Here is a 27,623-nt window from a genome sequence, read left to right on the forward strand (position 1 = left end):
TATGGTCTTTATTATGTTGATGTAAGTTCTCTCTGTATCCACTTCACTGAGAGTTTTTTTTATTATAAATGGATGTTCAAGTTTGTCAAATGTTTTTTTTTTTTTCTGCATCTATTGAGATGATCATTTAATTTTTATCTTTCATTTTGTTAATGTGGTATAAGACACTGACTTATAAAGGTTGAACTACCCTTGCATCTTTGGAATAAATCCCACTAGATCATGGTGTATGAAATTTTAATGTATTGTTGAATTCATTTTGCTAAAATTTATATCTTCTCATACAATTATACTATTCACAAATGGGCCCCAACTTATAATGGTTTGTGATTTTTTTGATGTTACAATGGTGTGAAATCAATGCACATTCAGTAGAAACTATACTTCAGTATTTGAATTTTGAACTTTTCCCCAGACACCAATATGCAGTGTGATACTCTATCGTGATGCAGGGCAGCAGCATCACGAGGGTAAACAAAAATATACTTATTACTGTCCTGTACCCATACAACCTTCTGTTTTCACTTTCAGTATAAGATTCAATAAATTACATGATACAGTCAACACTATTTTATAAAATAGCCTTTGTATTAGATCATTTTGCTCAACTGTAGACTAATGTAAGTGTTCTGAGCGTGTTTAAGGTGGGTTGGGCTAGGCTATGATTCTTGGTAGGTCGGGTATTTTCAATTCACAATATTTTCAATTTATGATGGATTTATTGGATGTAACCCCATGATAAGTTGAAGAAGATTGTATATTGCTCCAATATTTGCCTAATAACCTTTGCCAGCATTCATCTTGTGCAACAATGGGATCATTTAATTGTGCTCTCACAGAGTGATCTCTCTAGTATCACATCACTCCCAAATACTTGTAGTTGACTTTCATTTGTTTTTTTTTTCTTTAATGTTACTATCCATTGCTAAAGATGCAGTGTTTAAATTTTCTAAAAATAGATTTACCAGTCACTTTTTGTTTTGTTTTGTTTTCAAGCCCTTCTTTGCAGAACCACAGTGGTCTTCTGAAGTATTCAGAAGCAATCATACATATGACTTAGAAGCACTTCTAAAGGAAGCAGGTGGATAACCACAGGAGCCAAGTTCACCTTGGAAATGGACTCTGAAGAGTTATAACTCTCTATCACAAAGAAAATAACCCCAGGGCATCACTGCTCGCTTCCCCCAAACTATGTGATACACATATAAGATTCAGTGCCACATGGTGAGAATGAACACTTTCAGAAGTGTGAGAATTGCTGATAAAAGAGAGTTGATGGCACTGGGGAATGGATATACTTTCAAAGTAGGTAAAAGCAACCAGTGCAAATTATACCTTAGAGGATCCAGAGTTCAAAACCAGTCTTAATCTAAGTTGTGAGTGAAGAGACAGGGAGCAGTTCTGGAGGCTATGTTTTTTCACATATTCATTTATTATATTTGAATTAATAACATCAGAAAATAACTACTTGGGGAAAAAAAAGCATTTCTGTGATTTCTAAAGTCCAGAAAGAAAAAAAAAATTCAACATTCTCTCATTTAGAAGACATCTTTTCAGGCTTCAAATAGGATTGAGAATGCATTAGGTACAATTATGTGATTCTTCTTCTAAATCATTCCTTACATTAGGTGTGGAAAAAGTAAGAAATTTGCCAAAGGATCTATGATACTATTCCAGCGAATTCAATGTGCCATAACTTTAGCATATCTTGGAGCTATTTTGACAACTAATACCAACCCCATCATTAATATTTGCACAGAAATCTAGGACAGTGTTCAGGAACCTTTTTCTGTAAAAGGCCAGTTTATAAATATTTTAAGCTTTGCAGGCCATTTTGTCTCTGTTGCAACCACTCAACTTTGGCATTATAGTGCCAAACCAGCCATGAACAATATGTAAATTAAGTCAGTGCTGTGCTCCCATAAAAGTTTATTTATAAAAGTGGGCTGTGGGGCAGATTTGGCTGGGCCATTTATACGTTATCAAATCTTAGTCTAAAACATCTATTTACACTTGAGTTATAAATTGCAGACTATTCTTAGGATGAAAGAATGTCTGTTTATCTGCATTATTTTTTTTTTTCCTTCTTGCATCCCTTGTGATCACTGTACACATTACTCACAGGATGCTCTTGGTGTCATCCTTGATTTATCTGCATTTTCTTGCATTCGGAACATTGATCCTACCAGGAGTTCCTCACATATCTTTACCTGGAAATCTCATTCATACTTTTTTTTTTTATAGTTTATTTATTTTTGAGAGAGAGAGAGCGTGAGCAGGGGAGAGGCAGAGAGAGAGGAAGAGAGGGAATCCTAAGCAGGCTCTGGTGTGGAGCCCAATGCAGGGTTCGATCTAGTGACTGTCATATCATGACCTGAGCCCAAATCAAGAGTCAGTCAATGGACTGACCTACCAAGGTGCCCTTCCTTCAGACACTAAACTAACTCTAAATGTGCCTCCATCTTCCCTCAGCTGTGTCATTCTTCCTCTTACCTCTTAAAACCATGTATCTGCAGACTCCTTAGGAAACCCTCAGTTTCTCCTCTATTTTCTCATTGTTTATAAACATGCATTCAGATAAGTGGATTTCAGATTTTTCCCCCTTAAATTAACCAACACAGTGCTTTGCACGGAATGATACACAGTTATCCAGTGGCTAAATGCCTCAACAAGCATTTATATTAGAAGGGAAAGGAAAAGGATTTAAGGTAAATGTCATGGAATCAATTTGGCTAGAATGTTTCAAGTAAACCACAAGTCAATTAATTTTTATTTCCATGTTAATTAAACAACATAGCCTCTCCATATTGGAAAATTCCAAAATTGGCTGAGACTCTTGGGCACTTGATACAATATGTTTGAATAAGAAATTTTTGTCATTTAATGAAACTGACCCATTAGTTTTATTAAATCATTTAATTTTTCTAAGGAATTCCACATAAAATACTGTGTAAACATATAAACAGCATTTTATTATTTTTTTTTAAGAGACAGAGAGACTGAATGTCAGCGGGGAGGGGCAGAGAGAGAGGGAGACACAGAATTCAAAGCAGGCTTCAGGCTCCAAGCTGTCAGCACAGAGCCCTACATGGGGTTCAAGAACTGTTGAGATCATGACCTGAGCCAAAGTCAGAGGCTCAACTGACTGAGCCACCCAAGTGCCCCTATAAACAGGATTTTAAATAAACGTGGGTGATTATCTTCTAATGACATCTAAGTTACTACATTGGTATTCCATTAGCATTTCAATATTATCATAGATAGTTGTATTGTTTTTTGGCGATATGAAACTAGATCACAGAAAAATTCAAATTATTAAATAAACACCAGTATATTCTTTGCAATTTCATATATTTATCCACCAACAAATTCATCAGTTGTTTTCAATTTTAAACTCAATAAAAGAGACTCAATTAAAGAAAATTAAATTAAAAGAACATCATGAAACTCAAGGACTTTCAATCCTTTGATGGGAAAAGCTAATTCCCATAGTTCTCTTGCTTTCAGGAATTCTGTCATATATCTTTTCTTTTTTCCATTTTTTTTTCTTTTCCTAAAAATAATCTGAGTTCTTATAGCACTTTACCATTATGTAAATTCAATTGCACTTACATCAACTTTGTTTTGACAGTGAAAAGGAGACCTCTTTCATGTCTAGTGTGTTTTAGGTACAAATGCTTGGGGAGAGAGTCACTGAGGGCAGCAAAAGACAAGACAAGGTCAACTGGAGACTGCAACTAAAGAGAATCAGAAATAGCTCTTCATCCTGGATCAAAAATCATGTCTTAAAATACCACATAAGAGTACACAGTAATATTCAGAAGGCAGAATTTTAAACACAAGCAAAGATGTCTTGGGTTATTTATGAGGGTCTGGAATCTACAAATTCAGTCCAGGTATTGGAGGAACTAGTTGCTATATTAAGTGGGATTCTCTGAAGAAGAAATAAATTAAAAAAAAAAAAAAAAGGATTCTCTGGATGCAAGTATCCAAACCAACTTGACCATGTAGAAACAAAAAAGCGGAATTTATTTTAAGGATTTAGGGGCTGATTCCAATAAGATGGCAGTAGAACCTCAGCAAGGAACTAAAAATGAAAACTGAAAAATTGGCTGAACTCTTCAGCACTTGACTCTGCCTTTCTCTCTGTGCAGTGCTTCCAAGATCTCTTCCAGAACATGACCTTTCCTTGTTCTTCTTCTTATACATAACAGGTAAAAGTAGGTTACCCATCTTTCCTCAAAAACCTATACCAAAATAAATTAGAATTTCCTCATCCTAATTCCAAATGTCCAAGGGTGATAATTTCATTTGCCCAACTTGTGTCAGGTGTCAATAGTGGCCATAGTGAACTGTACCATCACACCTGTCAGGAGACCAATCAAGGTAAGAAAATAGGGAAAGTAGGCATTGTAAGCTGGAATGAAACCCCCAAAATGTGTTTACTCTAAAGTCTCAGAATTCAGATCAGTACATAGCTCAATGTGGAGGACATTATCAAACAACGTGGATAGGGATGAAAACTGTTGGCTTAAAATTTGGCAATGGTGACCATAAGCATAAATAAATATTTTGCCCAAGAAATTGCATTTTTAAAAATTCTGAAACAAAGGTATAAGCTTTGCATAAAATGTAGGTATAAGGATGTTAATCATACCTTGTTTAGAGAAAAAAAAAGCCAAACAATTGAGGTTCTAAAAATGATATTATATCCAGAGAGTGTTGTTGGTTACAACTATACTAAGAATTCAATATAATGTGGGAATTTTTTTTTCCCAGCAAGAAAAGTAAATTTTTGGAGAATATTTATATTCTATGGCCCCGACTGAAGGTTTCATTTAAATTTCCAAAGGATCTATCTCCTGGATATAAACACTTGTGATTTATAAACTTTTTTATTTATTATCCTAGGGATGCCTATATACATACCAGAGCATTTCAAAACCACAAATTATATCACTATTTAGTTGCTGATATTCAATTATTTTGGAAAAAGTATACATTTGCTTACATTATATTTGAATCCCTTAGCCCTTTGTGAATTTATCCACGGCCTATAAGTCAGTTTAGTCTAAAAGGTCCAAACTTTTTTCAGGTCTACGTATCTTACTGCAAGAGAGCACAAATAATAATTCTGACTCTAAAATTTTGATATTCAAATTCATTTTGAAGTTTAGGCTCTTCAGCAATCCTACAATCAGGATAATACCTCTGAGGAGGTGAAAACCAAGGTCAGAGAAATCAGCAATATATGTTTATTGGGGAGGGTACATAAGATATTTAGGCAAAAGCAAGAGTCTATGTAAAGTTCCAGAGACAGGACAGGGAGAATACGTGTGTGTGTGTGTGTGTGTGTGTGTGTGTGTGTGTGTGTGTGTATGACATTTAAACCCAAAGTAAGGAAAAAAAATCCATTAGTCCATACTGATAGATATAAATGATTAAATATAGAAGTAAATAATGACCAATCTCTGATGCAGAAAAATTCTGAATAATTTATGCCAACACTTTGCTTTCAAGGAGGTGAAGCAAAGCTCTCCATTACTTAAGTACAGGATGTGTATAGTGACCACCTTCCAAAGACTACAGTATGGAAAGAGAAAGAAAAAAAGAAAAAGACAGAGAGAGACAACCAACGGTGGAAAAACATGACTAACACTACTTCAAGCCAGGTGATCAGGTTTAACATCAGCACCAATATGTTATATTGATAGTATGCATCCTTGATGTGATGTAAAGAATATGGCACTTACCTCTGTGTTCTTCCTCCTCAAAAACCCATAGTCCCAGACTAACCATGAAAAAAACATCAAACATACCAAAATTTAAGCATATTCTACAAAATATCTGACTAGAACTCCTCAAAATTGTCGAAGGAAGTCTGACCAACTGTCTCAGCCAAGAGGACTCTTACTAGATATGACTATTAATGCAGTATGTTACCCTGGATAGGATCCCAAGAACATAAAAAGGAAAAGAGGGAAAACTGGGCAAATTTTAATGAAATATGGACTTTAGTTGACAACAGTGTGTCAATATTGGTTCATTAATTGTTACAATTGTACCATATTAGTGTAAGATAGTAATAGAGGAAATTGCATGTGGGGTATGCAAGAACTCTGTGCTATCTTCATACTAGTTTTGTAAATCCATGAAGCTGAAAAACTGTCCCATGTGCTTCATCTTAAGAGAGATATACCACAGCATAAGCTGAATTCAAAAGATGTGAATTCAGAAATGATTCACCAACTGCCTTCCTTTGTGATCCAGCCTGTGCAGAAAGTACTGTGGTCCTTATCCCCCTGGAGCATTAACATTTCTAGCAGGATAGTGGACAACAAGCCATTAAGACAATAAATGAAAAAAATATAATCACACATTGCAATTGTTCCCATGAAGGAAATAGGCAAAACCCCTACATGTAAGCTTCATAGTGCCCCAAATGTTATTCCCTTTTTAGTCCTTCTTCACCTGCAGCCCATCCCTCACCCTGTGCTTGCTTGTCAACTCATAGTTTGGGATAGCTGGTTGCAGATATCAAAGTGTGTGTAACAAAATGCAGTAACAAAAATGTGTGAAATGTGTTGTTGTTTTCGTTCTTACTACTTCTCTAGGATGAATTTTACTCTTCCACTATTTCCTTTATATTTTAACAACATATATTTTAGAAGCATAGCCACATATATTCTAAACAATCCTTTTAGGAGGATTTTTCTTACCATGGAAAATCATGGATTCTGGAGGACTATGGATCAAGACTGAGGGAAGGAAAGAAAGCTACCTAAACTGGCCAGACTGCAAAAATGAACCATGGCTTTCACTTAGACATTGTTAGACATTACAGTCACAAGATCCTCACGTATATGTCTAGCTGCTTTTTAGTTTATTTTTTTTTCATTTTAATTATTTGAGAGAGAGAGAGAGAGAGAGAGAGAGTGCTAGCTGGGGAGAGAGGCAGAGGGAGGGAGAGAGAATGTTAAGCAGGCTCAGTGCTGAGCCTGATGTGGGTGGGGCTTAAGCCAAAATCAAGAGTCAGGTTCTCAACCGACTGAGCCATCCAGGCGCCCTTAAGTCTAGGTGCTTTTAAGATATTTGAGTTTGTTGACTGAGATAAAATTAGGCATTCATTTTCATTTGTTTTAAACTTAGTTTTTATTTGAAACTTTATTTCACATAGTCAACTTCGGTGCCTACCTGAAATTTTTCCTTTTTAAAATTTAGTTTCACACAATCAACAATATAAAGCAACTTTGCTTAGATTAAGATATAATTTTTGAAAATTAGTGGACCAGCTGTAATTTTTCCACAATTGTTCTCTTATTTAATGGTGCATTACAGTTGTCTTTCAAATTCTCATGTTGAATAACCATAAACAGAGTGAGCATCCACTTTCAGCGATACATCAGGTCAACAAATTATCGTGTGAATCTGTGTTAGGATTTGAACTGATCTCAGGTTTAAAGTTTTGTTGCCATTTCGTTTTTCTTCATTTCTTTAGTTTAGAGGTCAAAGGTCATACCAAAAACACTGAAGCTTCTGGGTGTCATAACTTTCTGGACTTGAGACCATGGAGTTCCCAGAACCATTTAGATGGAAGAGAATTAGCTAGAAAGCACTGTTTCATCTTTGAAAGTGTCGACTGTATAATTCCAGAGTCATTATGGAAGCAGGACAAATTTCCTAAGGGTGACCAAGCACAGGTAAACATCTTTGTGAGGAAATTCTTATGACTGTTAACCCCAGGTTATAGGGCGACATTGGTTCAATGATTGTAGAGCAATGAAAAAGAGAGAAAATGTGATCGTTATTTAAAATACTTTGGAAACTATATTTTTAATGGGTATTCAATTTGAAAAGATGAATGAGTTAAAATGAGCATAAGAGAGGCTTGTGTGGATAGAGCTATTTCAAAATGGTTTCATACAAAGAATAACATTCTTATTCACACAATTTAATTTGTATGGAAGAAAATGAAAACCCCTAGAGCAGACATTTGAGGACTGTCTGACCAGCGTCCATCCAGTCTCTTCTGAGAACTTCTCCTTTATTTTTTTATCTGATGAACTCAGATAAAACCTGGGACATAGTCATCAAGGAGTGGTTATTAAAATGAGCAGTCTTTAAGGTTTTCAAACTGGAAAATGGTTGGGGGGGGCAGAGTTAATTGGTGGTAGGTGATTCTTGAATGAGAAAAAAAATAATTGATTATATAGGTTCTTAGAAAAGTAAAAGAAAATAGCCTATCTTTAACAAAAAATCATTTAATGCTAAATAAGAGAAGCTAAACATACAAAAACAGGGAGACAGTATGTTAACAGTTAAGAATATGCTGTTAACAGTAGAATCCCTGTTCCCAGATATTTTCAGAGTCTTACTGGAGTCTTACTCCATGTTCTTCCAGTGGCTTTGTGGTTTAGCATTTCCTTCTTCAGAGATTCAATAAATGAATCGTATTTTATATTTTGTGAGTGTTGTTCCTATTTAACCATCTCTTCTTCAGTATTGGAATTTAAGGTATCTGAAGTATCTATTGTACAGATCCATTTCAGTTTATTAAACTTCACTATTTTTCAGGGCTGGGAGGGTCTTTATTTCATTGATAATATAAATAATAATTAATAATATAAATCATACCAATGCTTTTTCTTCTCATGTCTTTATTTTTTTAAAGTTTATTTCTTTATTTTGGGAGACAGGGAGCAGGGAGGAGGGTGAGGAGCAGAGAGAGGGAGAGAATCCCAAGCAGGCTTCAAACTGTGTGCAGGGAGCTGACAGGGGAAGGGGGCAAACTCGCAAACCTTGAGATCATGACCTGAGTGGAAATCAAGAGTTGGACATTTAACCAACCACCCAGGCACCCCATAATTACTTTATTTTTATTCTATTGCTTTTTTCCCCAGATCCTTTAGTTCAGCATATGTTATTTAAAAAGTAAACAAGGGGCGCCTGGGTGGCTCAGTCGGTTAAGCGTCCGACTTCGGCTCAGGTCATGATCTCACGGTCCGTGAGTTCGAGCCCCGCGTCGGGCTCTGTGCTGACAGCTCAGAGCCTGGAGCCTGTTTCAGATTCTGTGTCTCCCTCTTTCTCTGCCCCTCCCCTGTTCATGCTCTGTCTCTCTCTGTCTCAAAAATAAATAAACGTTAAAAAAAAATAAAAAATAAAAAGTAAACAAAAAACTAGTATTATTTGCGATCATAAACTATTTTTTTATGTTTAATTCTGTTTTAGCGGTATCCTACATTGACATGTTTTTCATTAACATTTCATGTATTATTCTTGCATTTGTTAATTTCTTTTATAATTTCCTGGATAACTCAAGTTATATCATAATAGTTGGTTCCTAAGACAGATTTTTTGGTCTCTTTTGATTTACTATCTAGTTTTTCTATTTGTATGTATTTTTTATTTTATCAAATTAAGATCTTTTAACATGTTTCATGAATATTCAAAAGTATGCATATTATCAGGTGTAGAACTCTAAATAAAAATAAAGTCTTAATGTTATACTGCTATTCAGATCTTTAACCTCCCCACCTTTTTTCTTCTCCATCCACTAGCTTCAGAGAATGTTGTGTTAAAAATTTGTAACTATTTCAAAGTTCTTAATTTATCTGTATTTCCCCTGGAGCTTTGTCTCTTGATGCTTTATACATGAGATAATATTTTGTTAATTACAATTATTTTTATGATGATTTTGTTTTATTTAGTTCTTTCTTTTACTAGGTTCTATTTCATTCTTCCCTGATTTTTCCCTTTTTATCTGAATAAAATAATAACACATGATACAATCAGAAACCCAGATTTGTTTTGTTTTGTATTGTCCACCTTTATACTATTTTCTAAATTTTCAGTTTTTATCAAATTTTGTTCTTTTTTTTCATCTTTGACAACATATTGTTGAAGCTTAAAATTAATTTGAAAGACTTTTTAGTACATAAATTTGTTTTTTCTGTATTCATATAAGGACTGATATATCAAAACTCACTTTGAACATGTTTGGTTCTGTTCCCTTGCTTTTTTGTTGTGTTTGCTGTTTGTCTTTTGTTTTGTTTTGTTTTTTGTCTTGATTAGGTCAAGTTTTCTTCTATCTTAGGTCTATATTATTTTTCTCTCAGTTACTCTCTTAATACTTACATAGTCATTTTACCCACTGATATTTATACTGTGTAACAATATAGTTACAAGAATATTCTCTCATTTCACTTATAACTTTCATACTGAAAAATTTGAGTTTTGTTTCTTGAGTTGTTATGGACATAATTTCTTGGTTTGGAATCAGAGGTTTTAGGACAACAACAATACGCTTTCATAAATTATTAGATCAACCTTTAATCCTATATCTTTTTTCACACCTGAATTACTGGTTTTTAAAACTTCATATTTGAGTATTTTCAAAACAGGTTTCTGTTTGCCAAACATTCAAACATCTGAGATGCCTTAGAACATCTTTATTACCTTCTCAAATTTAAATGAAAATTTGAATGTTTTAAAATTGTAGAATTACAAATTATTTTTCATTCCTATATTAACCAGAATGAGCTATACTATGTTATTATAATAAACTACCCTGAAATATCACAATAAAGTTTATTTGTCGGTCATGTCTGAGGCAGATCAGGCTGCCCTCCATGGAGCCCTTTCCATGCGGTGACTCAGGAATCAAGGATACAGAGGACTGAAATCTTTGCTTTGTTTACTAATATTTCATGAGCCTAGAAGAATGCCATGCACTTAGTGAGTCCTCAAGAAACATTTGTTGCATCAATTAAATAATGACTAAAAAGTAGAGGAAAACATGGACAGAAAAACAGAAAATGTTTGTAGCATTGTACTACTGAGGAAGTTGATATTTATAAAATAATACGTAGTTTGTTTAATGTATCAACATATGCTAAGAGGAACTGCTGTAGGACTTTCTTCTAATATAGAATACAATTCATTTGCATCTTTAACTGGGTGTGAAAGGATGCCCAGACACATAAATATGGTGGTGTTTTTCTTAAGAATGTGAGCAAACTTCCTAAAACACTAATTTAGTATTAGATGACAAAAATTAGGGAATGCAGAGCTTGATGAATCTTATTAGTTCTCAATTTCTCCATTGTTCCCCTGTTCCCTTCATCACTTCTTCCTCTAACTGTGCCCTATGATTTACTGCCCAATACATTTTCAGTAGAATTATTGCGTAATATTTGTTTTGGGTTACAATCCAAAATGTAGTCAATCAGTCATTTGTGATTGTTGAATTGAGTCTACTCGCTTTTATTTCTCGTTGCAAATTTAATTATCATTTTTAAGGGAACATTCCATTTTATGAAATATATATTCACATAAAGAAATTTGTTAGGCCATAGAAATCTGCTATCTAAAAAGAAATTACAATCTTAACCATCAGACCCTTGGTTTCTATTCATTGCTGTACATTAGGAAGCTCAAAATGGAGTTAAGGGACCAAAAACAAATTGCAGTTATATTTTCAAAGAATATTCTAAGAATTATTTCCACTCCATGTCCTATTAATAAGTCATTGCCCAAGGAAGCACGGGCATGCCCTGTAGAGGAAAGTTTCCTCCCTTATACTTTTGATGCTAACCCCCACCTTGCTGCTCCTTTAGCAAGGTGACTTTTCTGACATTTCATATGTCATTAATTATTTTTCCATTTTGCTTAATCTTACCACCCTCAGTAATTTGTCATATCCTTTGAATTCAGACACATGTGGTTGCATGCTAAAGGGACTGAAACACATCAGGAATCTAATTTTTCTTGACAACTACATTATGTTACCTCTAGCATTGGCATATTTTAAATTTCTATGTTTTCTCCTGATTTGATTGACACATAGCATACTAAATGGCCTGAGCTCTCAAATATACTTGACTATAGCCCCAAGAACTTCACCCTCTGATAAGTGAGTATGCTCTGATTTTTAGAAGCAAATATTCTTGTAATTAAAGGAAACCTTTCTTTTATCCTTACTTAGGATAACACCTTAAGGAATAGCTTTCAATTTGGGATTGGAGCTTCAAAACTTATTGGCTTATAAATACTATAATTCAGTTTGACGTTTGGAGTAACAAAATATCTCTATTCTATAGTATTTAGCTTTTAGTTTATCTAAAATTCCACAGTATTTAGTGTCTATAAGCATTACTAACTGTAAGTTTCTTACTTTAAATTTTTTTCTCATGTTTATTAATTTTTGAGAGAGATAGACAGAGTGCCAGCAGGGGAGGGGCAGAGAAAGAGAGGGAGACATAGATCTGAAGCAGGTTCCAGGCTCTGAGATGTCAGCACAGAGCCGGACATGGGGTCTCAAACTCAAGAAGGGTGAGATCATGACCTCAGCCTAAGTTGCTAGACCTAGAGCCTGACCGGCTGAGCCACCCAGGTGCCTCAAAGTTTCTTTCTTTTAACTGTGCATCTGGGGGCACTTGGGTGGCTGAGTCAGTTAAGCTTCTGACTTCGGCTCAGGTCATAATCTCACGGCTCATGGGTTGGAACCCCATGTCGGGCTCTGTGCTGACAGCTCAGAGCCTGGAGCCTGCCTTGGATTCTGTGTCTCCCTCTCTCTCTGCCCCTCCCCGACTCACACTCTGTCTCTCTCTCTCAAAAATAAATATTAAAAAATATTTAAATGTGCATCTGAAAGAAACCTAATTAATATACTGAATTCCCTTTGCCATAAGCCATATTTACACCATACATCATTTTCCTGAAGATAAGCACAGTGATAAGGAAACTACATTCATAATAACATTTGGCAATTTCTTTAAAGATAGGAAAACAAGACTGTTGTCTTTTTCCTTGAAATGAAAACAATGTCTAAAAAGGGATACAAATTCAAATAATTTGGCTTTAAAAAATAGCTCATGGCCTTTCTACTAGTTTCCTATGACTGTCATAACAAGTTACCACAAACTGGGTGGTTTTATTTATGTATTTATTTATGTGTTTATTTAACTAAAAAAATATATTTTCTTAATGTTTATTTATTTTTGAGAGAGAGACAGAGCATGAGCAGGTGAGGGTCAGAGAGAGAGGGAGACACAGAATCTGAAACAGGCTCCAGGCTCTTAGCTCTCAGCACAAAGTATCACATGGGGCTCAAACCCACAAACCATGAGCCATGAGATTATGACCTGAGCTGAAGTTGGAGACTTAAGTGACTGAGCCTTACAGGAGTCCCAAACCAGGTGGTTTTAAACAACAGAAATTTATTCTTTCTTGGTTCTGAAGACTAGAAGTACAAAGTCAAGGCATCTTTAAGGTCATGTTCTCTCTGAAGGCTTTAGGGAAGAATCTTTCCTTGCCTTTTCCTGGCGTCTGGCAACTCCCAGAAATCCCTGCATTCCTTGACTTGTAACCACCATCAAGCTAAATCTCTGCATCTGTCTTTACACAACCTTCTTTTCTATGTCTTTATGTGGCTTTCTATTCTGCATGTCTCTCTTTCTGAATCTCCCTCTATTTTCTCTTCTAAAGAACGTGTCATTGGATTTAGGGCCCACTGAATCCAATAAGACCTCTTCCTGACTGGGCACATATGCAAGCACTGAATGTCCCCAAGATATTGCATTCTAAGGTTCTAGGTAGACATGAATTTGAGGGGATACCATTATAATCTGCATCTATAAAGTAGAAGACTATATACGGAAACACTTCTGAAAATGAATCTTACAGACAAATCGTTTTAAAAGCTAATATTAATTCAATCGTCCATTTTCCACTAAATCCTAGTAACACTAGGATTTGCCCTCACCAGATATGCCCATATTACCTATGGCAGCACGTAAGAGACACCCTAGCACTCCATGTGCTTTAGCTGGGACCACCCCTTCCCTGGTGTTGACACTTCCAGCTCAATCACTGCAAATCAACCACTTACAGGACCAATTACAAAAAGGAATCTATAATTAGAGTTGATTACCACTTATTTCCAAAAGAGTATCAGCACAAATCTTATTAGGTTTTTTATTCCTGTGTATCTCACTCATTTCTAAGTACAGCAATCTTATACTTTGTCTTCCAAATGAGGCCACTTCGGAAAGTGGAGGAAACACTATCAAGAACTACAATGAATAGGCGCAGGCATAAATGGAAACAGACATATGTACATTCTACCAATAATGGCCCCTCATCAAATGGGCCTTTATTCCTATGTCTCTAGCCACTGAACTAAATATCTGTGGGGCTCTACCCTCTGGGTTTTTCAAACCCTTCTGCTATGCCCTCTAGAGTGTATGTGAGCCGTCATCAGTGAACTGTATCCTATACCCCAAACTCTGCTGCCTTCACCATTTTGTTCAATCTGAAACCTACCTGCAAACACCTCCAGTGTAGATTATTCCAACATTTCTCCTACCAGGGAGCCTGGGGTCGACTAGGTGTCTTCCTTGTTCTTCAAAATGCCATTTCCTTTCTAAAAGGCATGAGTTCACACTATACTACTGAGACACTGTATGCTTTTGTGGTTATCTGCTAATCTCCAAATCATTCCCCCTCCTTTCTCAAAAATTATATTATCCAGTTCTCTCTCCAGCACTATTTTTGTTGTACTTTTAGTGACTCATAATTTCAACTGTATCACCCACCCAACACCTTAGTGATTCAGTTCCTTCAGTTGACCACCTTTAGCAATATTTACCTCCACCGTTTATCATCCACCTGCTCCCATGTGAGACAGCACTATGTCTCATACGAGCAGTTTTAAGTACCCACTAAAATTACCACCCTCTATCTCTCCAGTTTATCGTTCAGCTATCTTCTACTCCTCCTGTCATCAGTGCATCCACTGTGACTATCCTTACCATCATATAAACATACTGCAATATTTCTCATGTAGAGGAGAAAAACACTCTTAGTTCTCATAGAATCCCCTCTAGCTCCTATCTCTTTATTTAGTACAATTTATAGCAACACTTACTGAAAGTGTTGTCTACCAAACTGTCCAACTGCTCTCAAAAGTCAGTTGCATTATGCTTCCATCCCAATAACACTACTAAGCCAGGGAGAGCTCTTGTAATTGCAGCCAAGAATTTTCATCTTGCCAATATGTTTGGACCTCTCAGCAGTGATGACAAATTGATTTCCTTCCCCTTCTTGAAACACCTGCTTCACTCAGCATCCTGGGCACTACACACTCTTGTCAGTCCTCCTTTGCTGTCAGCTCCTTCTCAATATCTTTTGCCCTTTTTTCTTCACTGTGTTCACTCTCTGAGTCATCATTTTCATTCCCATGGCTTTATGCTACTTGTACATGCTATTGATTACCACATTTTCCCCCTTCTAACCTGGATGTCATTGCCCAGGCCTCCAGGCTCAGGTGTGCATTTACTTACCTATCATCTGTCCTCAGAAGTCTAACACATATCCCAAATTGAACATAGCCAGGACAGCTCTTGAAGCTACCCTCAAACTATTTTTTTCCCTCGTGGGTCTTCTGTTAATCGATAAAGATCACCATCATTCACCTGGTGACTCAGTCTAAACACTTAGGAAACACTGTCACATTTTGTTCTCTCCTTCTCATACCCCATCCAATTTTTTGACACGATTGGCTCTTCTTTCAAAATATACCACAAATGAGACCACCTCTTTCCATGTATTACCACCCTAGTCTAAGACACAACCACAGTTCTTGTGAAATACAAACAAAGGTCCCTATGGGTCTTTTTTCTTCCGCTATTCTTATCTGAAATCTATTTTCAGCACAGTTTTCCTCAGTGATCTTTTTCAAAGGCAAGGAAGATCTAATCCTTCCTTTGTTCCATCCTATCACAGGTAGAAAATGCCAATTCTTTATGTTGGTATACAATGACTAGCTTGGCCTAGCGGGTGCTCACCTCTCTAAAACCATCTCCCTACTTTTGTTTTTTATGGTTTACATATCTTCCAACTGACTCTTTCCTGATGCTTCTCAAGCATACCTATTTTTTTCTACTTTAGAGTCTTTCTACTTTCTAACTTCTTCCTTAAATGTTGTTTCCATAGATATCCACATAGTCCACACCCATTTCTTGTAAATCTTTACTCAGCTGTATCTCAAACCATGATCCCGCCCTCCATTCATACTTTTATAAAGACTTTCATAAAAATATAAACTATAAAAACATGTCAAAGATTACATTTAATCCATTAATTAGGGAGGGATCAGCAAAATGTTATAAGCAGTTCAAAGGAGAATTTAAATAATCATGCATATATATGCAATAAGGAATTCTTAAATAAATTTATAAATAGATGCCAAACCAGTCTACCCATGGGGCAATGATCAATAGAACTGTGTCACATATGATTTATTTGCATTTTTATGAATGCAATTTTTATTATTACCAGTTTTTGACATTTTAGAGTTGCAAATTAGCTCAAAGGCAATGAAAGGAAGAGATTACTTGGAAGAATACACTAGATGGGACACACTCAGTAATCTTTTTTATTTTCCCACTTCAAAGTCTTTAATAATGTTTACTGACACTTGCTCTCCTCCTATCCTCCTTTACTCTCCCTCACTAAACTTATTACTAAATTAAAATATATTATATTTTTGCATTTTTATCATCTGTCTCTCTCATTAGAAAATAAGCTCCATGAAATCATAAAATCTTAAAATTTTGTGGCATATAGTAGCTGTTCATAATCTGTTGAAGGTTGAAGTCATGCATATATTTCATAATAGCTCCTAGATATTATCTATTCATACCATATATTTTTTAAAAGGTAAATAATGACTCTGGTCAAACAGAAAGTGAATATATTTCAAAGATTGTGTTTAACTCTTTAGTTACCTAGTAAGAAACTAGTTAAAATTAAAACTATACTGTTAAAACTAGTTTGAAAGATAATTCAAAGTAAGCACACATACATAGAAAATCAGGAATGGTTTCACAAGAAATAAGTTGGTTATAAATTCAAAACTGATGTGAGAAGGGCCAATCATACCTCAATTGGACACATCCATTTTCATTTTTATGAAAACTAATCATTGGCATTACTATCAATTTTCTACAACTTACAGAGTTTTGAAATAGCTCAAATATAATGAAAGGTATGGATAATTTGGAATATTAGAGAGAATACCTGGTAATCTTTTACTCCATTTCAAAATCTTTCATGGTTTTTTTTTTCTAACATAGCATGGAATATAAAAATATAAGAACATTACTGTCAGAAAAAAAAAGAACAAAAAGAACATTATTGTGAGAACTATTCATAATAGGGAACATACCTAAATTTTTTGTATTCCCAGTACTGCATGTAAGTTATCAGCCAAAATTTAAGCAAGTTGTAAGCCAACAAAATGTGATTTTTTTCACCATTAATCTTGCATTTTGAATGTATGTTTTTCTAATTATCTTAGCTGTCTTAGTTTACAGAGCAATTAAATCAGGTGTGCTAGTTTGGCCTTCTATACGGACTAGTTAGCTTTTCTCTCTTTCTTAGTCATATTAAATCCTCAAGTTAAGTTTTTTTCTCTCCTATATAATAGAGTCTTGGCCACAAGAGACTGTGGAAAAAAGATTCGAATATTTAACACGAATCTTTGTTCATTGCTTTAATTGTAACTAATGCTGTACTGAGAAACAATTCTGAAATGTTCTCCTTACCTGTTTAGATGAGCACCAGAATCTTAATTCTAAAAAGAAAATGGGTACCATCCATTCTACAGATTTTCTTAATTTTATTTTGTTAATGTTTGTTTATTTTTGAGAGAGAGAGAGAGAGAGAAAGAGACGGGGAGAGAGAGAGAGAGAGAGAGAGAGGAAGCATGAGTCGGGAGGGGCAGAGAGAGAGGGAGACACAGAATCTGAAGCAGGTTCCAGGCTCTGAGCTGTCAGCACAGAGCCCGACATGGGGTTCAAATCCATGAACCTTGAGATCATGACCTGAGCTGAAGTTGGATGATTAACCAACTGAGCCACCCAGGTGTGCCTAAAGATTTTAATACTACACAGTAAGTATGAAGTTTGGTTAAACATCCATGAATTTGATTGAAACATTATTATACATTTGACTGTCCATAGCTATAGATTACTACATATAGACAATTTCTTATCAATGCTATTTCTCCCTAGTGTATATTTCAAGTACCTATTGATAACTCTGATCCATTCTGGATATTGATTTGTTTCTCATGCTAGTTTTGCCCATGTGGCCTGTCTGAGAAATCAGCATATTACTTCAGACCCTTCTTTCTATGTCTTAGACTTTATCTTTACATTGACTCAAACTAGAACTTCCAATCACTGACTATAATAGTCATAATGGCTGCTTTATGACATAAATCTGCCTCTAAATGTAAACTCTTCAATGAACTCCATTCTTCAACTAGGCCACCCTCTGTTCTCATAGCAAGCATTACAATGCTAAGGTGCTGAAACAATTTGTGAGAAGACTATTTTCCTGATTAGAGGCAAAAATGAAAAAATGGGAGCTGTGTCAAAACATTTCCTTTACAACACCATTAAGCATGTCCCAACCAACACCCATAAGTCAGAACGTTGCAATTACAATATTTTACACTCAGTATAGTATAGGTTATACTAGCTTATCTTACAGTGCTGGTCATTAACACAATATGAAAAGAGGACAAATTATCTTGTAGAACACACTCAATATACCCTGAAATTTTGACTTTTTTCAGGACCATATGAATTTATATATTTCAGTAATCTTTCTATATTGTTTCAGATTGCTACCCATGTCTCTTATATATTGGAAAGAACATCAATATCAATACAAGATTTTCCTTGGCCTTTGATCTGTTTAACATTGATTTCAACCAACATATGATACAAAATTAAACTGCACAAATTATCATCAAACAGTAACTGATCTAGGCCAAGTGTATTCAGAGCATTTCAGCTTTGGAATATGATCTCTATAAATCAGTAACAAAACTCATGCATGGCCAGTATCTAGGTACCGACCTGTATGTGTGTACATGTGTAGTTGTGTGTGTGTGTGTGTGTGTCTATGTGTGTGTGTGTGAGTGTGTGTGTATGAGCACATGTGCTCATGCTTTTCTTTGTTTTCTGTTTTACCGTTTGGTCTTCATAAAAAATAAATGTGCAACAGTGCCAATGCATTTACCTAAGCACATGTTGATTTAGTTTTCTTTTTTGTAATCAATAATATTTTGCATAGACTTAAACTGTGTAAGTGTACATGTAGATACATGTGTGCGTAGATATTTTAGATGGCTATGACTGTACCTATAGCTATAGATACAGTGGTTCAGAGTTTTTAAAAGTGGTTTTCTGGGGCGCCTGGGTGGCTTGGTCGGTTAAGCGTCTGACTTCGGCTCGGGTCATGATCTCACGGTCCGTGAGTTCGAGCCCCGCGTCGGGCTCTGTGCTGACAGCTCAGAGCCTGGAGCCTGTTTCAGATTCTGTGTCTCCCTCTCTCTCTGCCCCTCCCCTGTTCATGCTCTGACTCTCTCTGTCTCAAAAATAAATAAACGTTAAAAAATTTAAAAAAAATAAAAAATAAAATAAAAGTGGTTTTCAAAATTTTCAACAATGATTTATCTAAAACTCTTAGAATTTACCTGGAAGACATTTAAATGATAAAGTCAGATACTAAAAACATGAAAGAGCATCTGATTTTAATGGTACAGTTTTCAGACACTCCTGTTTCTTCCACTAGCTTTTGTCCTTCACAAAAAGAGTTGTAACACTACTAAAAATAACATCATCTGATAAAAGATGCTCTGTAAGTAAAAACACCATGATAATAAAATAATCAACTCCCCTAGGAAGCCTTAACTGACATTCTCTCCTAGGTGATATCATACTTTTTTTTTTAAACATAGAATTGCTTGCCTGTGGCCCTCAGGAAGGCAAATCTTTTGGGTGTGTAGGGATTGGACTTTTATATCTATTTCCTTAGTTCCTAGCATGCTGCCTACACCAGAGCAGGTGCTCAATCTATATTCTCTGAATCAGTAGAAAAAAATATCACAGGAAAAAATAGCTGAAAACGATTTCCCTAAAGAAAATTATCATCAAGACACAATGAGAACAACCATTAGAATTGATAAATATATATCTCCATTAAAATATTCTGCTTCACAATCATTTGAACAAAGAGAAAAAGCAACAGTTGTTAAGATTAATATAAATGGGCTAGGTGCTACACAGGAACAAGGATGGAAGGTTGTTCCTGGTTCAGAATGAAATATGGCGTATTACATATTAACTCTGTAGTATGTATTCTATATAAGGTGTACACCTTATGGAATAGAAGACGAGCCATGGTAACTATGAACGTCAGAGGAAACAGATAAAGGCACATTGAGCGAGCAGAGCATACAACCAAATATAAAATAAACAGTGGAATTTGGGGAAAAAAGGGTGGACCAGAAGTAACTGAGTTGGGTCTTTGTCATATTACCTACTGATTTGATTACTTAGGGAGATTGTTAGACACATGTATTTTATCTAAGTTAATAGAGAGATGGTGGTAACAAATTATAGTATGAGCATTTGAAAAAACAAATGTATGAGTGGGAAAACCAAGTATTAGTTCCTTGATCTGATGTACAGAAATGTAATTTTCTAAGAAATAGAATGTGAACCTGATTCTGTGATGTTTCTAAACTATAGCATTCTGCTCTGAATTGTGATAGATTTTTACAAGCTTTAGTTAAGCAACAATGATGTATCTAAAATTATCTACATGTATTCCTTTTGTCCTTTTAGGTTTCCATATATCTTTTGTATTGTATTTTTATATCACTATCTTAGCATCTTCTTTCTAATACCTTTTATATGTATATATGTATACACACATTTGCATATAAAAGGTTACATGATACAATTGAATGGCATGTCTCTATGTAGACATTCAAAAATGTATTTATTAAATGTGTATTATGTGCTAGAAATAAAACACATAAAAGAAAATGAGATATAGTCTTGCCTTGTGGAGCTTGGTGTCAGGGTGGGGAGATGAATACATTAAAAAGTATTAGAGTATACAATAAACAATCTTTGATCAAGATTTATATAACAATCTATGGCAGTATAGGAAAAGGAGTGTGCAGGATATTTATTACAGAGAGGCAAGGAAGGTTTCACAGATGTTAAAATACTTGAATGCAGTGTCTAAAATAAAGAACACACAGGGCATAAAAAAGAGAAGAAAAGAGGCAATGTCAGAAAGAAAATAGCACTTGCAAAGGCACAGAGGGGTACAAGACTGAAACACACTGAAAATCACATGCAGATCAATCTGACAATGTGTTACAAATATATACAGATATGTGCGATTTGAATAAATCCAGGCATATTGCTTTTTTATTCTGTTTGGACACATACTAATTTTTCCTTCTCTAATTTTCCCCCAATAGTAGTAAGAAAAAAAAAATCCTTCTTTTTCAAGGACATAAGAAATCTGGCTAATACTTCCTCAAAGCAATAAAGCAAGAGTAATGTAATTCAATCCAGCAGCTACAGGACACTCTACTCCTCTTCATTACTCCATAAAACATTTTGCCTATTTGTGAGGAAAACATTTCACTTTTAAATTGGGATTCCAAACTACTCTCATAAAATGGAGGTTCTTCAGGTCCAAATTTTATTTATTTATTTATTTATTTATTTATTTATTTATTTATTCATTTCTGATCATCATAGTTGTCATTTCTTGCTTGTCCTGGGAATGGGCTATTTCCTCCCTCCTACCCCAGCCTTTGTAAAAAAAAAAAAAAATCACACAAGGGAATGAAATAAAATAAAATCATGATTTACTGGTTTCAGCTCTAGTCAGAGAAGCATTTTGTCAATTCTTTCTAAACACCTTATAAAGCATTTACATCTTCAATGATACCCAAGGTCATGTGAATCTCTGAGGCTATTTTTGATGGAATATTTTTACCAGGTCTGACAGCAGAGAACATAGCACTGAAGCTCACACTTCACAAATGTAATTTGGAGTGTTAATTGGAAAGGACCTAACTGACCCAGTGATTTCTACTCTCTAAGAACTCATGACAAGATATCGAATCCTTCCTTCTGAAGTCTGGTGGACAGGAAAGGTGAAGATCATGTGGGATTTTGTTGAGGGAGGAAAAGGTACAGATTATGGAAAACAGGAGAAGAAAAATAAAAGGAAAAAAACATTTTGATTGCTTGGTAAAAATAATGAAAACAAATTATATCACTTCGGAAAGTTGAAGCAAATGATCTAAGAATGGTTGGGACTAGTCCAGTTTCTATTCAGAATGTCTTTGAAGTAAAGTCAAGAAAGATGCCCAGAAGTTTTGGGACAGAAAAGTCAAGCAAAACCACAAGGAGACTTGTAATTTCTCAGTAGGAAGTGTAAGCCCACCTAGCACACTGTCAGGCCATCTTTCTCTCATAATCTGCACAGCTAGATATGTGTACCACTTAGACCAGGCAAGCATGAGGAGCTTAATTTCAAAATCCTATAAAGCATGTTCTGAGGTAGAAGTAAACTGGAATTTCTGGGGACCTAAGAAGTACCTTCTATACAAACCAAAAATGTATGAGGGCACTGGGGTGCCAGGGATGGGGGTTGGGGTCGAGTAGAAGTCACAAATAAGGAAAAGTAACTTAAGCACAGAGAGAGGCGTGTGCCATTCCCTCCCCTAGTGAACACTTTTCTCACTCATAAAACTAGTCTGTTTAGGCAAAGAAAATTTAGTCTGTATTAAAATCATGGCATTTTCAAGAAGAAATGTACTTGTTTAGATCATATGTTATGTAAAATGAAGAAATTGACAAATTTTTTTCTTAGAAGACTTCTATCAGTACTGACTACTAAATAGATTGAGAAAATCATCTCTCCTGGTCTTAAATTTTTATAGATGTTCCTAAAATGTTCATTTAGCTCACCTCTGGTAACAGATTGAGTAGAATGATTTATGAACAGGGCTGATTTCCATACCACTGATGGATGCTTTATTCACTTAATGATCACTGGCAAGTAGCAGCTACTATAAAACTTCAAGTGCCATTAATAGGACTTTTTAGCTCTTATACTGTAAAACACAATTTGTGAGCTTTTTTAAAAAAGACATAAAGCCTTAAAAAAAACTTTACTTTTCCATGTACTAAGCATTTTAACCTCAGATCATATATCCAACTACTTTACTGTTATGTTTTCAGGCAATATATATAAAAACCAGAATGAATAATATATTAAGGATGGATAATACACTAAACTACATATCATGAAGAAAGAGAATCTCCAACAAAAAATAGGAATATCTCCTTTTGAAAAATTATCTACATAAATAAATGATAAATCTAATGATAAATAAATGATAAATCTAAGTAAATGATTTTACTAATACTATCAAATGCAGGCTGCTTTAACTGTATACTGTATACTATATGTTATTTTCAGGTGTTGACATATGTGTGTGATTTTAAGGAATTTGGTATTAGAAATATTTTTAAAATATTTTCTTTATATATGTTGCTGTTTTTATATAGAGGATATAAATCTGTGCAACTTTAAAACTCCAAGGGACCTACTGGATATCATTCCCTAATTCAGTAATTCAAAGGCTTTTGTCAAATTTACTCCTATATCAGTGATTTATGGTAGGTATGGTGAGGAGGGCTGGTGCTTGAAATTGTTTTCCATTTGATAGAGGGCATCATGACACCAAAATCGGTTATGTGGGTCTTGATGTCTCAATATTCTCATCTGGGTACTGAGGGGGTTAGACTAGCTGATCTCCAAGGGCTCTGACATCTCATACATTATTCATTTCTATAAACCCAGAACATAAAAGGAGACACTCCGCAAATTTCAAACAGTAAAGTGTACGATGACTGACATCCCCTCAAAAAACTTATTACATCCATTTTAAAACTACAATCTTTAGGGAGTATATAGGGATTTTGGTAAAAATCTTGTATTAGTCCGAAAATACAAGACATAGACCACATCCTGCTTCTAGCATACATCTTCTTAACTATAGCAGAGCATGGTTGTATATTCAAGCACGATGGTCATTTAAAAATTTACTAATATAAAAAAAAGATCACTTTCTTGATGCAATGTCTCTTTCAAGGTGAGGGGTTAGGGGATTAGAGATGCTGACTTTATGCATTACAGATTAAACCATCCCTAATGAAACGAGAAGGTTCAGTTTCCCACTCATGTTACCATTCATCTTATAATCATTTTAAACTTCCAGGTACCTCAGGATGCATCTGTTGGGAGAAATAACTTTGAACTGAACATTTTTTTGTTGTTGTTAAAACTCCATCTATAATCTGGCTTTTTATGTTTTATCTGAGTGAAACTGTTCTTTGACATTATGAGGATGGGAAAACACAATTTAACATCCAACTGGAAACCAGAAAAATTAGAAATCACTTCCATTTCTTTATATACACACACACACATACATATACATATATGTATATATATTTTTTTCCTGTTTCACCAAACTTCAAGAGTTACATGTCAGGAGACTGGACTCTATTTATTTAGGGAGAGCAACTAAGAGACAAGTTCACCTCAGGAGCCTGAAGCACATAGGCAAGGCAATTTATCACATAAGGTTTAAGAGTAGATAGGGCCTACTTGAAACAAAAGCAAAATGTCACCTCAGTGGACTTGATGAGAAAGGAGGGACAGAATGTAAGGAACTGAAAGAGGTTCAAGTCATGAAAGGATTACATTGTAGATATCTTCAGTCAAATCCCACTCTATGGGCCCTTAACTCCTGCCTTGCCTTGTAATAGTTTCCCTACAGGAGCCACTGTGTTAAGCAAGTTATACGAAGTTACTTGGGCCCACTTGCAGTGATCTGTCCCCCAGAGACATGACCATGGACTGAGCTCTCCCTCTCTGTGCCCTTCCCACTTGCAAATGAGGCACACCACCTCTGAGGTCCAAGATAGTTGTTTTTATTACCAAAGAACCATTTAGCAACAATTGGGAAACAGGTGTTATTTGAATGTTTTTTAGCATTATGTTTGTTAAAAATAGAAGGAAGTGGGGCAACTGGGTGGTTTACTCAGTTAAAAGTCCAACTTCAGCTCAAGTCATGATCTCAAAGTTCATGGGTTCGAGCCCTGCATCGGGGTCTGTGCTGACAGCTCGGAGCCTGGAGCTTGCTTCAGGTTCTGGGTCTCCCTCTCTCTGCCCCTCCCCCACTCATACTCTGTGTCTGTCTCTCAAAAATAAATAAACATTAAAAAATTGTTAAAAAAAGAAAAACAGAAGGAACAGCCAACTACTTTGGCTGACCCATATTTGGAAATGTGGGTCCTGATATTTTCTTTTCACATTACTAAAAAAAATGGAGGTGAGATTTTCTTTTTTTTTTTTTTTAATAAAGGGTATTATACCCTTTGGAAGATGCATCTTTTGCACTGTTTGCAAAGTAAAAACAGCCTGTTATTATAGACTAAGAACATTAAAAAAAAAGTATAGAAGCTACAAACTATAAAATCTAATCAGCAAGAGAGTTGTATCAGTTAATGTTATACTTACCTGCAAGTAATGGAAAGTTACAAAATTAGCTTCAATAAGAGTTAATTTCACTTGCAGGGCAAGAAGCCCACAGGTGGTCTGTAGATGATGAAGCTGATTAATGACTTCATCAGAGATACAGTCTTTATAAACCATTCCTTACTTAATGGGAAAGCACATTCCCTTGTGTCACAAGATGATGGCTCTACTTTTAAGCATCACCCCAGATTCCAAGCAGGAAGAAATAAAGAGGGCTAAATCAAAGGGCCAGGACAGACAGGTCTGTCTCATTTTATCAGGGAAGCAAGAACTTTGCCAAATGCCACACCCAGGAAATTCCAGTTATATACCATTGGCATGAAGTAGGGCTCATGGCTACTAACTGCACAGCTGTTAACAGCTGAATTCCTTATGTGCACTAATGCAAGAAAGAGGGTAGCCCCATTCTTCAAGAAGAAAGTCAGAGCAAATAATAGGCAGACAATGAACTTGAGGGTTATTTTTTTTAAGTTTATTTAGTTGTTTTGAGCAGAGAAGAGGGTCAGAGAAAGAGAGAGAGAGAGAGAGAGAGAGAGAGAGAGAGAGAGAGAGAAATCAAACAGGCTTTGCTTGTGTTTCTGTCATGCATAGCCCTACTTGGGACTCGAACTCATGAACTGCAAAATCATGACCCGAGCCGAAATCAAGAGTCTGTCGCTTAACCGACTGAGCCACCCAGGTGTCCCTAATCTTGAGTTTTTAAACTCCAGCTAGCTTATATTTTTGTATGTGTGTGTGTGTTTTTTTGTATAATGAGAATTCCCTGACAGTGTGTGTGTGTGTGTGTGTGTGTGTGTGTATATATACATACATATATATATACAAACATACATACACACACACACACACACACACACACACACACACACATATATATATATATATATATATATATATATATATACATACACACACATATATATATACAGGAAATTGTCATTTTCTTACTTTGTTAGTTATATATTTTTCTTTATAAAAATATCAAAAACAGTTACTCTGTACCATCTTAGCCTTCAGTTAAAAACCAATATAATCTTGGCTTTGGAGCTCAAAGCCAAGTTGAACAATTACATTGGATACAAGGCAACAAAAGCCACAGACAGCATTCTATAACAGTACATGAGAAGGAAACAGAACTTCCCCTGGGAGATCAAAGAAATCATTTGTTTTGTTAAAGACACTTAGGCTTCCACAAAATACAGAAATATTTCTGGTGACACTAAAAATTAATATAAATAAAAACCTGACATGGAGAAACACACTTTAAAAATAAAAGAAATGTGAAAAAATATATGATTAAGAAAAAAACCCAAACATCTATTCAGAGGAGTCTACCAAAATGGCCTAAATTAGATTACATACGAGTTTATATTACCAAATAAGGGATATGAACATCCCGGTCTCACTAAATATATTTCTGCCTAAGACTTGTGAATTCTAAACTCTAAAAGTGAATTGTAAACTCCAAATCACTTTACAGTAGGTGCTCTTTAAATTGTCACCAATTTGTTCTACATAATAAGGGTAATGTTGTGTTTTCATATCTCTATGAAATGATCACCGTGCTGACAATACCAAGATCATTTTAAGTAGAGAACAAGCCCTTAATTTGCTGTTTGAAACAAGATGGGCATAATTAAATAAAATATCGGTTTCATTAGTTCATCAACTTAAATGAGCAACTACAGTGTGTCAGCATATCATCAGATAGAAGTATTAAGATCAATACATTATGGTTTATTGTGCTTATGGAGCTATGGGATAATCAAATAAGACAACAGTTATATATTGGGCTTTGTTATTTTTAAATAATGTAACTCCCTTAATTAAAGGTAGCAGATAATTTCACAGATACCCACACAAACAAGAAATAGAAGTAGCCAGAAAGCTGTCAGAACAGAGCTGAACATGGGGCTCGATCTTGTGATATCATGACCTGAGCTGAAAGCAAGAGTCAGGCACTTAACTGAGACACCCACGGGCACAGGCCACCCAGGTGCCCCTGCCAGATCTCTTTTTAAATGCCTGGAACAGGAAAGAAAGAAGGGAAGCAATCAGTGGGGAGGGAGCGGGAGGAAGGAGAGGAGAATAAGAGGCCACAGGGGTGGTAAGAAGTGGATGCA

The 27,623-nt window shown here is 35.4% G+C and overlaps 1 pseudogene; it reads right to left on the reverse strand.

Annotated features, from left to right (window-relative positions):
- LOC109245150 (elongation factor 1-alpha 1-like) overlaps positions 1-25,617 on the reverse strand; it is a 37,781-nt pseudogene extending 12,164 nt beyond the window's left edge.
- Positions 25,618-27,623: the final 2,006 nt, after the last annotated feature.

The sequence above is a fragment of the Panthera pardus genome, unplaced genomic scaffold, assembly GCF_024362965.1.
Source record: "Panthera pardus isolate Hobbes unplaced genomic scaffold, ASM2436296v1 HiC_scaffold_12, whole genome shotgun sequence".
NCBI lineage: Eukaryota > Metazoa > Chordata > Mammalia > Carnivora > Felidae > Panthera > Panthera pardus.